This window comes from Prinia subflava, chromosome 16 (assembly GCF_021018805.1).
Source record: "Prinia subflava isolate CZ2003 ecotype Zambia chromosome 16, Cam_Psub_1.2, whole genome shotgun sequence".
NCBI classification, from domain to species: domain Eukaryota; kingdom Metazoa; phylum Chordata; class Aves; order Passeriformes; family Cisticolidae; genus Prinia; species Prinia subflava.
Genome location: NC_086262.1, coordinates 10,826,301 through 10,840,962, shown reverse-complemented (window position 1 = coordinate 10,840,962; position 14,662 = coordinate 10,826,301). Strand labels below are relative to the sequence as shown.

The window sequence follows — 14,662 nt, the reverse complement described above, 5'->3', positions numbered from 1 at the left end:
CAGCCCAATCCATTTCAGCCCCTGGCAGTGTTTCTGCCTCCCTGTGGAAGCAGTTGAAGTGTGTCCCCTGTGCTGATATTGGAGCTGGTTTTTTTTGCTTTTGTGGCTCCCTGAAAGGACATAGCTTGTCCATCTTGGCACAGTGAGGTGCCTCTTCCAAACCCTTCCTCCAGAACTGAGCAAACAACAAACACCACAACCCCTTTTTCCCTTTAAAAAGCAGGGATGTACAAGAAACAGGAGCACCCAGTCTAAGGGACTGGGAAAGTTTTGTCCCCAGTCTTGTTATTGGCCCATGCTGGTGTTTCTGGCATGTCCTTGCCCTTGTCCTTTCCTTGGAAGGGGGCCCTGAATTGGCAGGAGACATCCTGGGAGCTGAGGACACTGATGTGAGGCAGGAACACAGCAGATCTGTGTGTCCTCGTGGACAAGGCACCCCTGGCTTTACCTGAGGTAATTCCCCTAATGCCATTTGTGGTCAGGCTCGTTATTATCACCACAGCTGCCTTCAGGAGGGAGGCACTGGTGCACTCCTGAGTAAAGGAAAACAGAGGTGAGGAAATTACAAAGATGTTTTTCCTGCCCAGGGCACAGTGCTGAGGGGCTGGCTCTGGGGGGCTGTCCTGTGGCTGTCCCCTCTGCCTGGGGGCCAGGAGGAGACCCCTGCCCTGGGACAGACTCTGCTGCTGCTGGCACTTGTCTGGATTTTGGGGATGTTTCTCTCATGCCTTGGCTGCAGGTAACTCTGTCCCTGCTTTGTTGTGCTTCACTTGCACCCGTGTGACCCTCTCCAAACTGCCCCAGAGTGGGGAGATGGCTCAATTTATTGTCTTGTAATATTAGGTCTCTCAGCCATACTGCAAATAAACCCCAGAGAGAAATCAATAGATCCCACCCTCAGCACATTGATTTACACCACCTTCCTGATGAAGGCTCTTGTAACAAATGCAAAGGGGGTTTTAAACACTTATCTGAATGCAAATGTCTTCCATGTGCAAAACACAACAGTGTGGGGTGGTGAGGAATTTGTGGTCCTGACACAACTTGCCCAGGGTCACACAGGCTCACGCAGGGCTGGCTTCTGTGCATGTGAGTGCACGTTTGAGAGATGCAGCCCACAGTCTGGGAAGAAGCAGTAAAACAGTGGGATGCTGCCTCAGCATGTGGGCTATAATGGAACTAGGATGGTGACAATACATGACGACAATAAAAAAAAAAAATTATAAATACAGGCAGCGACAGGGTTTGACCCTTGAAGCACTTTGTGCCAAGAGAAGAGCAGAGCTGAACACAAAGGAGCAGTACACGCCATGCCGTGCTTTTGAGCTGTATTTTGGTGCCAGGCAGCTGAGTGCCTCAAATTTTTGTGTGTGATTCTGTGAGAGCCTCAGTCAGATGGTTACAGTGCCAAAATATTGGCCTTTCAGCTAACAGGGCTGCAGTGAAACTCCCTGCTCGGGGTCAGGCAGGGCAAGGGGAGAGGCTTCAGACGTAGCTGTGGTTGATCAGGGGCTGCAGAGGTGGGATTTATCAGTATTAGAGTAATGTGCTCCTTACCTGCTCACACCCCAAAGCCCTCCAGTGACCTGAAAGCCACCCAGGACTGTGTCTCTGCCTGCTCTTTCAATCTGCTGTACAGGAAGTACAATTTGTGTTGTCACTGTTGTGTCCAGGCATTGCTCAGCCACAGCAAGACTCTGTGCTGAGCTGCCTTTTGGGGAAGTACAGCAGCATCAGTACCTGGTGTGCCCTTTCATATGGCAAAGCTCCCACCACACTCCCCAGCTGAAGTCACCTCCCAGAGCAGTTGTGAGGCTTCCCCAGGTGCTGTTCTGTGCCCTGGCAGAGCAGCATCAGATCATCCGTGTCAGGAGCTGGAGAGCAGCACTGGCAGCACAGCCTTGAGAAAATGCTGAATGCAGCTTTTTGCTGGCTAAAAAAGGACTTGGAGCTCTCTCCTGCTGCTTCATTCCCAGTGTGTGAAGCAAAACAAGGCTTTGTACATAATTTGAAGGCAAACAGGATTGTGTCAAAGATATCAGACTTTACTATTAATTATTTCTGCAGACTGGAATGAGCCATGGGAGTCAGATACTTTAGCCAGCTCCTCTGAGCAGGTAAATAATACCATGAATTGTTCTTATCTGATGGAAGTGGGCATCACCCCCTGAATGATACACTGATACACCCCAGCAAAGAAGCTGACAAAAATAAAAAGTAACAAATTCCATTCAATTTGGAGCTGAGCAGCACATGAATTTAAATAGCTACTTTCAGTTAGTTACTTGATATATTAAGTATATTAAGTATATAATTTTCCTGCTCCATTATCCACTGTGAAACAATCACTAGTAAAGATAGAATTAAGAGTTTGAAAAAAATGCTTTCAAATATTTTGCAGTTTGACTCAAAGTAGTTCCTTGTCTAAAAGGGCAGATCTGATCACTCATAGAGCTGCAGGTATTGCTGATATGCACTGTATAGTTGCTTTAAAGGTGTCAGCATTTCAGAGCTGTTGGACTGTACATCTGCATTGCTGTAGCCTCTGAGTTCCCATTAGGGCAGTTTCCAGAATTTTCCAAGCTTCATCTCCAGTGAAATTGCAGGTGCTTGAGGAAGAAGGCACAGAGGAGAATAATTTCCTGTGTTTATACAGTATCTACCACGATAGGACTCCAATCCTAACTGAAGTCTTTGGGTACTGCCATAGTATAAACAGTCTTCCAAATGAGAAAGAAGTCTTCCAAATGCTGTTTAAGGGTGCTTTAGGATGCTGTGTAACATATCTGAGTCCTACTCCACTAGTTCCCTGGACCAGGGATTTTCTGTTGATAATTTCATTGTGTGGGTGCTTGGCTCATAGGAAGGACTGGGCATCTGGCAGAGTTGTCTTTCTCTCAGAGTCCTCAGACTCAACCAGAGGAGCAAAACTTAAACACAAGTCTCTCCATCCTTCAGCTCTAAAGCTGTATTGGTTTATGTGAATTTGATGGGTCCTCAGATGTCCTTAGAAATGTGACCTGTTGGGGTCTGAGCATCTCCTTGGGTCCAGCAGGAGCAGAGGGCTAGGCTAGCTCAGGATCTCGTTCATAGGCAGACTCAGCAATTTTAATGATGTTGGTTCAATATGTAGAATGTTTGTTTCTTGTAGGAAAAAAAAATCTGTCTTAGAAACAGGATTTGTAATAATTCTTTGTAATTTGGATAAAATTGGCACCTTTCACTTGAATGACCTTCTGTGCAAAGATTATTTCACTCACTGAACATCATAATTTCCCATCAATTCCCACAAAGAGCACTGCTCAATCAGGGCACCTCTGCCTGCATGGCAGGACAGTGCTGCAGCAGTGGTACTCTGCATGGTCACTGAGCTGTGTTTATGGTGCAGATTTGATGTTCCAGCCATAGTCCCATATCATACATAAAAAAACAAGTATTTTCCCAGCAATGAGCTCTGCTGCACCACAGACCTGCTGTGCAGCTGCCTCTGTGCCCCAGCTCAGCTCCCAGTCCCAGCAACACCTCAGAGAGTGCAATATTTTAAACAGGATGGTTGTATGTGCATCAGCCCAGACTGATTGTATTCATAAGCTGCCACTGCTCTGGGCATGTACAAGGACAGGCACCAAATAATGGAAAAAAAAGCCACAGAGGCTTTTTATGCTTCCAAACACTTCAGCTGTAACTTGGATATTGGGAAATGCTCTTCACAGGACAATGCCCAACCTCTGCACTGAGACCCATTTGCAGGATTTGTCTCTTCTGTATTCATGAGCAGCTCCCTCATTATGGCTATTTCTCACATTTATTTTATTTCTAATTACAGTGATTTATGATTGGGTTTTAATTAACTTCTCTTGTCTGGATCCTACCTATATACTTAATTGAGCCTTGCAATCTAGGCTTCACACTGGTGGAAGTTGTACATGGAAATACCCTTGTAGCCACTAGCTTTAAATTAATCTCAAATTAGATTCTAGAATGGAGCAGCTACTGAAGATCATCTCAGGTTTTGTGATACAGAGGATGTGAATATCTTGTTCAAGGTCTCTTCTGGGCCCTGGTCTCCCAACACCAAGTTCATGCTCAGGGGTCCTCAGACTTCCATTCCACGAGCTGAGTGCACTGTGCCTGTGGATAGACACTGTTGTCCCGGAGCATTGGCTTTGTGGATGCTGTCCTTCAACTTCATGGCACTCAGCAGCTCTAGTGAGAGCTGAGCTGTGACTTTTGGGGGTGCTGGGGCCCCACAGCAGAGACAGGAGGACAGCAGAGGCAGGACAGCAGAGGCAGGACAGCAGAGACAGAAGGACAGCAGAGACAGAAGGACAGCAGAGGCAGGACAGCAGAGACAGAAGGACAGCAGAGACAGAAGGACAGCAGAGACAGAAGGACAGCAGAGGCAGGACAGCAGATACAGAAGGACAGCAGAGACAGAAGGACAGCAGAGACAGAAGGACAGCAGAGGCAGGACAGCAGAGACAGAAGGACAGCAGAGACAGAAGGACAGCAGAGACAGAAGGACAGCAGAGGCAGGACAGCAGAGGCAGGATAGCAGAGACAGAAGGACAGCAGAGACAGGAGGATAGCAGAGACAGGAGGACAGCAGAGGCAGGACAGCAGACAGTGCTGTGGTGTCGATTCCCAGCCCGAGAGAGCCCCCATGAAGTGCAGGACAGGCTGCAGGGACACGGAGCCATGAGCTAACTTTGATGTGACATCAGACTGTCAGCTCAGTATGACAGTCCCTCAATTTTCTAATAAATTTGGGTCAGTGTTGTGGGATAATTAAGGTTGATCCATTCTGCAGGGCAAGTGGGAAGAAAATTCATTACTGCACGAGGAGGTCAAAGAGGGCCAAGGTGGGGAATATCTGTGTTCCAAGCACTGCTGTTTAGTGCTGCATCCTATTTGATCAGTGAACTATGTAAATGCTGAACAGGTCAGGCTCTGCATTTTATAAAGTGTCAGAACTTTTGAGGCTTGCTGTGAAAAGTTACCTAGCTGTGCTGCATGCTGCCAAGAGAATAGGAAAATGGCATCTTTAACAATTGTTCATTTTTAATTCATGGCAAGTTCTTCTTATGATCTTTACTCTGTGCTTGGCCTGCTGAGCATAGTGATTGCCCCTGTAAACAAAATACTCACAACACAAATACAACAACAAACATTCTCCAGCCCTTCTCACCTCTCCCCCCTCATGCTGGGTGCTGTGCAAAGCAATGGCAGTGATGGTTTCCTATGACTGCAAATGACCAAGCTGATTTGTAATAAGATTTATTAGTTGGTCTTGGGGGCAGGCAAATTCTGGAGGTAAAATCAAAGCCCATTGAGGCCATTGTTTCACACTCCCTTGGGTGTGGACTTCCTTTCCTTGTTTTTTTAAGAACAAAAACCTGATCCAAGCACAGTCTCCATCTTTCCTCTACCTGGGCTCCAGGATTCTGGGCAGAATGTTGCCATGACCACCCCTGCCCTGCAGAGTAGAAAACAGAAGCATCTCCCAGCAGAGCTGGCTCCTTGTATGGCACTTCTAAGCTGGAATTCCAACACTGGGAGGAGGAGATTTGCTATAAATACAGGGCTTTGTTTGCAGAGCTTTAACTTGCAGGATTGTGCTCAAGTCCCATAGCCTGAGCACTCTGCTAGAACAAATTGCTCTGAGAGATCTCAGTGTTTTTCATTTTACTACGACTGGAGGAATGCCAAGTTCTTTTCATTCACTTGTAGCAAAGAAACTTACCTGACCTCAGGGCTTTACAAAGTGCAATGAGTTAGAATCATCCAGGAACGAAAACTTCCTATGAAGCAACCTGCATATTCATTTTTACAAGTGGTACAGGAACAGAATTCCTCCTTGTTTCATTAATCACTTTTGTGACAGGCCCTTCACCACTCCTTCCTATCAATGCTAAAGCTGGGAAACATTGTTTTTCACAATGAGAGAGGCAAGAAGTGGATCCCTAATTATGAATACTATTACAGAGCAGAAGCAAAACACTCAAGGCTGTTTTAAGTATCATGCAATGGAAATCATCACTCAGGCTCAGACAACAGGCATCTGTTACTGATATTAGAATTGTTAATGTGAGCATGTCATGGTTTTCCTTTGTGATAAGACTGTGCAAATTAAACAAAAAGAAAAAATATTCAGAGAATGCTTGAAATTCTGGTTCCTCCAGGCAGAATTCCTCTGGTGGGTCCTGGGCTGTTCACTGTTTGAAAGAGCAGAGTGGAGCACTTGCATCCCAGTCTGGGACAGGTATGCTGTGAGGGACAGTCTCCATGTGAAGAACAAGGAATTTCTAACCCTGAGAGAAGGAGGCTGAGGCTCTCACAGGAGCTCAGGAGCTCACAGGAGAAACAGTCTGGCTTTTGCTGCTTTGTGAAATGAGAGCTAAAGAGAGAATGTGATTGTTGACTACAAACTCAAGAGGAATAGATAGCAGGAAAGAGAAGAACTCTGTTGTTGGCTCATGTAGCTGTCAGTGCTTTCCCATTGTATGAATGGGTTATTGAAAGATGTTACTTCTCCTAGAAGACTCTGGTTTTCTTCTAGTCTTGGACCCTAGCAGCTGTGGTACTTCTATGCTTGGCACTAGAGTGAAACACTTACAGTCAAGTTGAGATAAATTTAGTTTCAGTGAGAGGAGGATTCCAAATATGAGAGCTGCAGGGATCTGGGAAAGGCTCACAGTGTTCAGGAAAAGCACCTGAAATAGCCATAAACTGGCTTTTGATTAGTATCTGAAGGATTGCATGACGTGGGAGCATGTGATAGCTGAATTGTGATGGCTTAAAATCCTCTGCAGTCCTAAGGGAATGTGAGCTGAAATAAAGAGACTGCGTAACATCAGTGAAGTGGGGAAAAATCTACATGAGGAACATCAGCAGATTTACTAGCCAGTGGTTTCTATTTAATTATTGATAGTAATCCAAGTACTTCTTACTCTGTCTTGTACTATTTTAAAGTGTTTTCCTCTGTGTATTGAATGTCTGATTTACTAAGGAACTATATGCCTTGGAGTTGTGTAAGAACAATGAATGTATTCATCAGCTTTCATATAAAGCAGCTGTAAGATCTCACTGAGGAGGGCTTCTGCAAAGAGTTAAGCTGAGGGATGAAGGGAAATGTAATAGAATTATACATAAGATTGGCACATCCATCTAATGTGCTACATGGGCTGTGTCATAAGGTCGGTTGTTTTGTTCTCTATGCTTAGAACTCACAGAAGCATTTTGGAAATTCAGCATCAATATCTAGGGTAAGACTTTAGCTCCTGCTTAGGCCCTGTACAAAGGGGCCAGGGTCTCAAGTGGAGGGCTGTGCTCAGCACTTTCCCCTTGGCTGTGCCATGGAGAAACGCTGCCCACCACACCCAGGCAGGAGGAACGGGGCACAGAGCAGTGCCTGCAGTGAGGGGGGCTGGCTGCAGGCTTTTTGGGGTGTCACAGCACAAAGGCACTGCAGTGTCCTGAATTCTGCACCAATTTCTTCAGTACAACTGGTGTGGGATGGCACAGACCAGGGAAACTGCATGAAAAAATTTACCTGAGTGAATTGCCAAAATTTCATCCAGGATAAACAACCAGGGAACATCAGATTGTTTCTGTAAGTTAACCTCTGCCAGTGGACTCCCTGAAAGTACCAGGAAAAGCTCTCATCCTTCCTCTGCACTGCCCTGTATCCTGGCTTTGTATGGGTAAGATGGAGATGGTCTGGAGCCTTAATGGCTCATTGGGCTACAAAAGCCCTCATGCACAGGTTGAACTGGAAGGAGGTTGCAGTGAGGTGCAGGGTCAGTCTCTTCTCCCATGTCACAAGTGACAGCACAAGGGGAAACACCTTCAAGTTGTGCCAGAGGAGGTTTAGATTGGATATTAAGAAAAATTTCTTCACTGAAAGTGTCAAGAATTGGAACAGGATGTCCAGGGAAGTGGTGGAATCCATGTCTCTGGAAGTGTCCAAGGAATGTGTGGATGTAGAGACCTGGCTCAGTGGTGACCTTGGCAGTGCTGGGTTAATGGGTGGACTCCATGATCTTAGAGGTCTTTTCCAACCTTAATGATTCTATGAAAATATAAATTGCCTGTCTATACAGTTCTTTGATATTCCACTGGAAGGGTAGCCCATGATGGGGGCCTGATAAAATAGGATGGAAGACCTCCCTGTGCCTCCCTAGAGGAATGTGTGGGCTCAGAAGAACAAGTGAAAACACTTCCCATGTCCTCTCCAGGCCTGTACTCTGAAGCTGTAGTTGGACTGTTATTGACAGCTTGAGAAGGTTTGGATCAACCCTTGCAAATGGGAATGTATTCCCAGAAATGACACAGCAACACTCTGGTGAGATGCTGCTCACCAGGACTGGTTAGGAGCTACTGCAAACAACTGGATGCACACGGGATGAGGTGTTACACTGTCCTCAGCTATCATCCCTCTCCTGCTGTAAGTGCATCTGAAGGGTGTGATTCCCATTTAGAGTCCATTATAGAACCAGGTCAGACATGAGGAATTGGGTTTTTTACCTGCCTGCTAACCTGACAGGCCACGTAGTTTGATCTTTGTGAAATCATCTGACTAGACATGGCACTCCTCAGAAGAAGAGGATTAAGAACTATTTAGAAAAAGAGAAGACAGGTATATTAAAACACAGTGATAAAAGCTGTTTACCCTAGATTTACAGGGAAAATTAAATTAAAGAAGAAACTGTTACTTATTTGACACTGAATGTGGGAATTATTGAGGAAAGTGTTACTTATTTGACTGTGAATGTGGAAATTATTACTAATTGCAAGAGTAATTTCTTGAAAATGATGCTGTAATGACTCTTTCTATTACAAGTGGTAATGCTGTCATTACTACATTACTCAAACTCAAATCCATGGGGGAAGCTCTGTAGGGTGAGCAGTGATTGAATGTTCCACATTAAAATAACTGCACTCAGTCTTAAATTTAGAATATATTATATATATCTAATGATCTCTAGATTTCTTAAGGTTCCTCTTCCACAAAGATGCTTTTCTTATCTGCACTGTGGACTGGCTAGTTTGTTCTTTTTATACTAATTAGTTGTTCAGGACATGTTTAATGATGTTATTTAGAAATAAGAGTTTTAGCATTCATACAATGGTAAAAATCAAGAAATGAACAGCTTATTTCTTATCTATAATGCTGTATGGAGAAAAATTGGTCAGTCCTATCCAGAGTTTTCCTGTTTTTGCTGCCTCTTTGAGATAGGATTGAAGCATCTTGGTGGAAACATCCTGTGGCAGTGTGAGAAATATGACAGAGGTAGGTGCAACAAATGCTGCTCCAGGCTTCAGTTTGATTCTGGAAGCCCTGGTGAAGTTGGCAGGGCTTGTGGAGTATCAAGAAGGTCCCTTCTGATTAGAGTAAAAGAGAGTTGTGAAGTTGGGCTTCCACACAGCCTCTCTCTGCTAAGGTCTGTCTCTCTGACCCCAGGCCACCCCCAGAATTCCCTAAGGAAGGCAGGGCAAGCCCTTCCCCTGGGAAATTCTGCTGAATCCATTCTCCCAGAGGGGAGCAGCCTGCTTGATCTGGAATTTTAACTTCTGCACTACTTAAGAGTGAATTCTTTGACGGCCAGCTGGAGGCATGTGGCTGTTGTGTCCAGACATACCTTGGTGTGGCAGAGAACAGGGAACACCTCTGAAATGCAGGGAGAAAACAAGGTGCTCTCCTCTCCTTGCCTTTTTACTGTGGGGCTCCTGGTAACAACTGGGAACTGAGCCTCTGCTCTGCCCTGCCCTTGCCTTGGCTTTCAGGGGAAGGTTGTGCTGACCTGGGGGTTAAATGCTATTGTAGGAGCAGGTCTGAAGGAGGAAGGAAGGGGAAGGAAGCCCTCAAAACAATTTTTGGTTAGGTTAACTGGATGGAAAATAGGCAGTCATAGAAAAACACAACCCACTTCAAGCAGAAGGAGAAGGAGCTGTGGGAGATGGATTCTCTCCTGCTTTGGAAGCACTTGTAGAGCTTCTGCTCTCCATTTTTCCACAAGGTCCTGAGCAGGGGCTGCTGGCTGGGACTGCTGAGGGGACTTGGGTCCCACATGAGGGTGGCCCAGTGTGAGCCCTGGGGCTTCTCCCTGCTCCTCACCTCAGTGATGCTCCTACTTCCTCACCAAGCTTGTCCCAGTTAATTACAGCTGGGGACTTGTCAGGATCCTCCTCTGGCAGAGAAATCTCAGTCTTGGCTCTTCCAACATATCCTCCTTTGTAAAAACATTCACAACGTGTTTTCTTTTTAAGTGCAATTTTGAACACATTAATGATATTGGCAATTACTCAAAGGAAAACATGTAATCAATGAATGCTTGCTAGTCTGTGGGATGATAAATTTTAGAAATACAGTCTGTGCTTGCCTGGAATTTATTGCTGCAGGCAAGGTGATGGCTGCAGCAGTGCCATTTCCAAAGACTGCGCTGTGCATTTATTTTCTCATTAGCATCTAGTTTCTATTGTATATTTTGAACAAAGGTAACCTTGGAGTAGGAACACATTCCTTTCTGTCAGGAAGAACTTGTGATGCTGTTTCAAAGGTGCATGCATGATTGAGCAGCAATACATCACAAGAAGCTCTGCAAAGAAGATAATTCTCCATGGGCTGTAGTTGAAGAAAAGAAAAGAAAAATCCATTTTTTTAGATTACTTTGGGGGGGGAGGGAGGCTTAATTTATGTGTGTTGTGACAAGCTCTCTCAGATGGAGAGTAGACTGTTTGTCAACTCATAACTATCATTCTCCAAAATAGCAAAGATTCATTGATTTGCATTTTAGTAGGTTTAGATAAAAATCCATATTCCTTTTTAAAGGAAGGAAGCTGTTGTCAGTGAAAATTCTTTAAAAAGCAGAAATTCAGAGGGATTTTTGTTGTTCAGGAGAGGAATTTGAAACAGTGAGTCTAAACTTTAACTGCAGCATCCACTGCACAGTATAAACCCTTGATATATTGCTGTCATTTAATGCCCATGATGCAGACAGACTGCACTGAGCTGCAAGTTCACAGGAGCTGCATTTCTGAGGATGGAGAAGAAAATGTGGTGGGGAAGTGAGGAAGGGCAGTCCTGTGGCAAAGCACTGAGCTATGAGGAAGAGGAGGGGGTGGTGGAGGGAGAAGTGTTTGTGCCAAGAACATCAAATGTCAGTGAGGCCTGGAAATGGCCTCTCAGGTGCTCCTCTCTTGGAAGCACCTGCATGCCAGCAACATCTCAGAAACATTAGACCCAGCCCAAGGAGGTAACCAGGAGTGGTCCTTTCTGCAGCTTGGACCAGAGATGGGATAATAATCAGAGCCCAGCACAGGAAAGACCCATTCACATCCCCCAGGAACCACAGGGCAGGAACAGGAGACACAGAAACAGGAGAAACACTGGCAACAGAGCCAGGTATCGGCCAGCACGCTAATCCTGGTACTCTCATTGTACAAAACACAAGCTGAGGCCTTTAACAACTCTGCTTAACCTCAGCTTTGTCTGCTCCAGCAGAAATATGTCCTCACATCTGAGGTGAGCACCGATGCAGGAGCTTCTGCTAAAATCCCACCACGGACTGTAAAACCTCTGGTGTTTGGAAAGTCCATCAGTGCAGGGGCAGCTGCCTCGAATGCTGACAGGATTTTGACTTAATGTGCCCCTGGAGCAGCTCCCATTGCCAGCAGCACTCAGGGATGAGCTGAGCTGTCCCAGGAAAACAGAAGCTGCTGTGGATGGGTTTTGTGACAGCTGAGCTGGCTCTGTGTGCTGGGTACAGACAAACTGCTCAGGCTCAGCCCACTCCAAAGGGAGAGCAGTGCCTGGGGAATTCCAGAGATGCTAAAGGGCTGCACCAGCCACAGCAGCTGGACTGTGGCTTTCAGCTCTCAGTTCCAGTGAGCTGGGATGTTGGCCCTTGCTTTTGTGTATTTATGATGATGGGGGTGGAACTGACACCCTGGAGTTTCTCATTTGCAGGATTTTTCTGTGATGGCAAGTTTGAGTCCTCAGCTTTCCTAGGACACCAGGGTGCCAGGAACTTGCTCCAGGGGAAAATGGGGCTGGTCAGTCCTGTGCCAGACTGACCCTAAAGGTGACACCTCCATCAGAGGAGGGAGGGTTTAAGGATAAACTCTGGTGAGAGGCACGGTGTGATCACAACATGGAAAGGCAGCTCTTGGCTTGGCGAGCTTCAGTTCTGCAGTCAGCTAAATTTGTGCTGGCTCAAAAGATCACATTAAATCTGTGCCTTTCCTATTCAAGAAACTTGATGGGGTTTGAACATAACAAACTTTAATGTGTTTGAAAGTGCCTTAAGTTGGTAATGATGATGATGAAACACAAAGAATCATCCAAATTTCTTCTGTTTACTTCTATAGTATAAACAGCTTTATTCAGTAGTTCCTACATGGGGTATTCAAGATTTTTAACTGGCAACAGAAATCCACATATGGCTCAGAAAATGTTGGCATTCTCTTGTGTGAAGTTTGTTAAAATTGTATGATAGACAACTTGTTATTTAAAAAATCCTTTTCCTTTCAAACAAATTTATTCTGTGGTTTTAAAACTGTGTTTTAAAAGCTAATTGGACAAGGACAAGGTTATAATTAGATTTATACTCATGCAAAGTAATCTCCTAGGACTATTTTGTAACTCCATGTCTGAAATTGAAGTTTGTCAGGGTGTCAAAATTTATTAGAAAAAAAATGTCATCTGCTGTAAGTGACAATTGCAGTTGTACCAGGAATTTTTCAGTATCAAAGGCAGAGATGATCTCAGATGGAGGGGGGGAGGGATCTGCCATTATTTACCATCTACCTTGTCATGAATGACAAAAATGATCCTGGAAATTTTTGTTGTTGTTTTTTGCTTTGTTTGATAAAGTCTTGCTTTCTGGTAAGGTCTATTTATCACCTAATAGAAAAGGTGGAGGAAATGTGCCTTTGAGAACAAACCAATTCAATTACTTCCCCAGGGTCTCACATGTACTCCAGAAGCAGAATTGAACTTACAGCTCCTGAGCATTAGCAGGGCCTTAACTGCAAAATGATCTCAGCCTTGTTATGTGAACATAATCTCAGCTATATGCTGGCTGACTTAAACCTCTAAAAATAAAAGCAAAGCTCGAGCTCAAAAATGAAATAACATGCTGGAATCCCTTCAGTACTAGTGAATTATTAATATTAACCATTTAAAGAGAAACGTTGCTGTTGTAGAGGAATAGCCTTTTTAAAAAGTGTTTTCAAAGGACAAATGTTTATATTCAATAACCAGACTGCAGGGAATCATCTCTGAGAAAGCTGCTTTGAGTCTTTATCCATAATTTGCTAATGAATTTCATCTTAAGTGCAGTTAAAATGTAAGACTTTGACTAGGGACTGGATTGAAAATAATAATTTTTCTTCTTCCTGTTTTCTCTCTAGGCACTTGTTAAGAAATGTTTGAACACAATGAAGTGCTAAGAGACTGAGAGCTTGTTAAAATAGCAGAGGGGCAGCTGTTGGAGGCGAGGCAAAGAAGAAAGTAAGGAATGCATCTGAAGAATCCTTCTTTCCAAGGAAGATTAAAAACACTTCAATTTGAGGAAAAAATAAATGTCCTTTCAGATCTTCCTCTTACACACTTTAAAATCAAATGAGGCAGAAAATTTGTTTGGCTGCTTCTGTGAGCATCAGACTTTTATGTCTGCAGTGGGACACTGGACCTGGTGTGCACATGCCCAGGCTAATTGCACTGGTAATGATCTCATGCAGCAACTGGATCCAAAATTGGATGGATATTTAGGAATAATGGATGCACTCATAGTAACTGGGATTGGCTAAAACCAGGATAAAGTGCTCAAATATCTAGGTTGAAGTGGGTGATACATTCAATTTTGATAGGAAGGTTTTGCATTAAAAAGGCTTCTCTATCCTTAAAATTTAATCAACTTCTATATTTATTTCTCAATAGCCATCACTCAGCTCTGGTTAGGCATCTTCAGAGGTGGCTCCTCCCAGTGCTTCTGCACTCCCTGCAGCCTTCCCAAATGGTGTAACCAATGGGATCAGATCAGCTTTAACTATGAGGGACAAATCCAGCAGCTCTAAAGCAGAGAAATGTCTCTGTCCTGGTGTTTGCTGAGCTCAGGCTGTGCCTGTCTGTGAGAGCACCCAGCCAGGCTCTGCAGGGCACAGCCCTGGGACAGAGAGTGCAGCAGGTCAGAGCCTGGTGGTGACAATGAGTGTAATCCCCACATGGCCATTCCCTGAGAGGTTGGACTTGATGATCCTTGTGTGTCCCTTCCAACTCAGAACATTCTGTGAGAAGAATCTGTGATAAGAAACCTGCAGCTGGATCCTCACAGGAACTGTGGGGTACAGGCAGCAGCTGCAATTGTTCACTGCAAGCCCTCTCAAATAAGAACCAGTTTGTGTTTGTCTGCCAGGACTGGCAATGCCTGGACAAGGGCAATGCCTGGATGTCTCTGTTTGTGTTTGCCACATGCTAAAGGAAGGAGCAGGCTCCCCATGAGTCCAATCCACTGGTGCCAAACAGGAAAGGACTGCTTGGCCTGTGCCCTGTTCCCTTCTGCTCTCTCTACCTGTGCTGGGTTGGATCTGATGCTTTTTGGGCCCTGCCTGGAGCTGAGTATTTTTGTTAATCCAGCTGAAAATTAACCTCCCCGCCCCC

The 14,662-nt window shown here is 44.9% G+C and overlaps 1 long non-coding RNA gene across 1 annotated transcript in view; it reads left to right on the top strand.

Moving 5' to 3' along the window:
* LOC134559170 (uncharacterized) overlaps positions 1-13,701 on the top strand; it is a 56,272-nt gene extending 42,571 nt beyond the window's left edge. Inside the window, exon 3 of the long non-coding RNA XR_010082469.1 lies at positions 13,414-13,701. This is a non-coding gene — a long non-coding RNA (uncharacterized LOC134559170). The remainder of the gene's footprint in view (positions 1-13,413) is intronic.
* Positions 13,702-14,662: the final 961 nt, after the last annotated feature.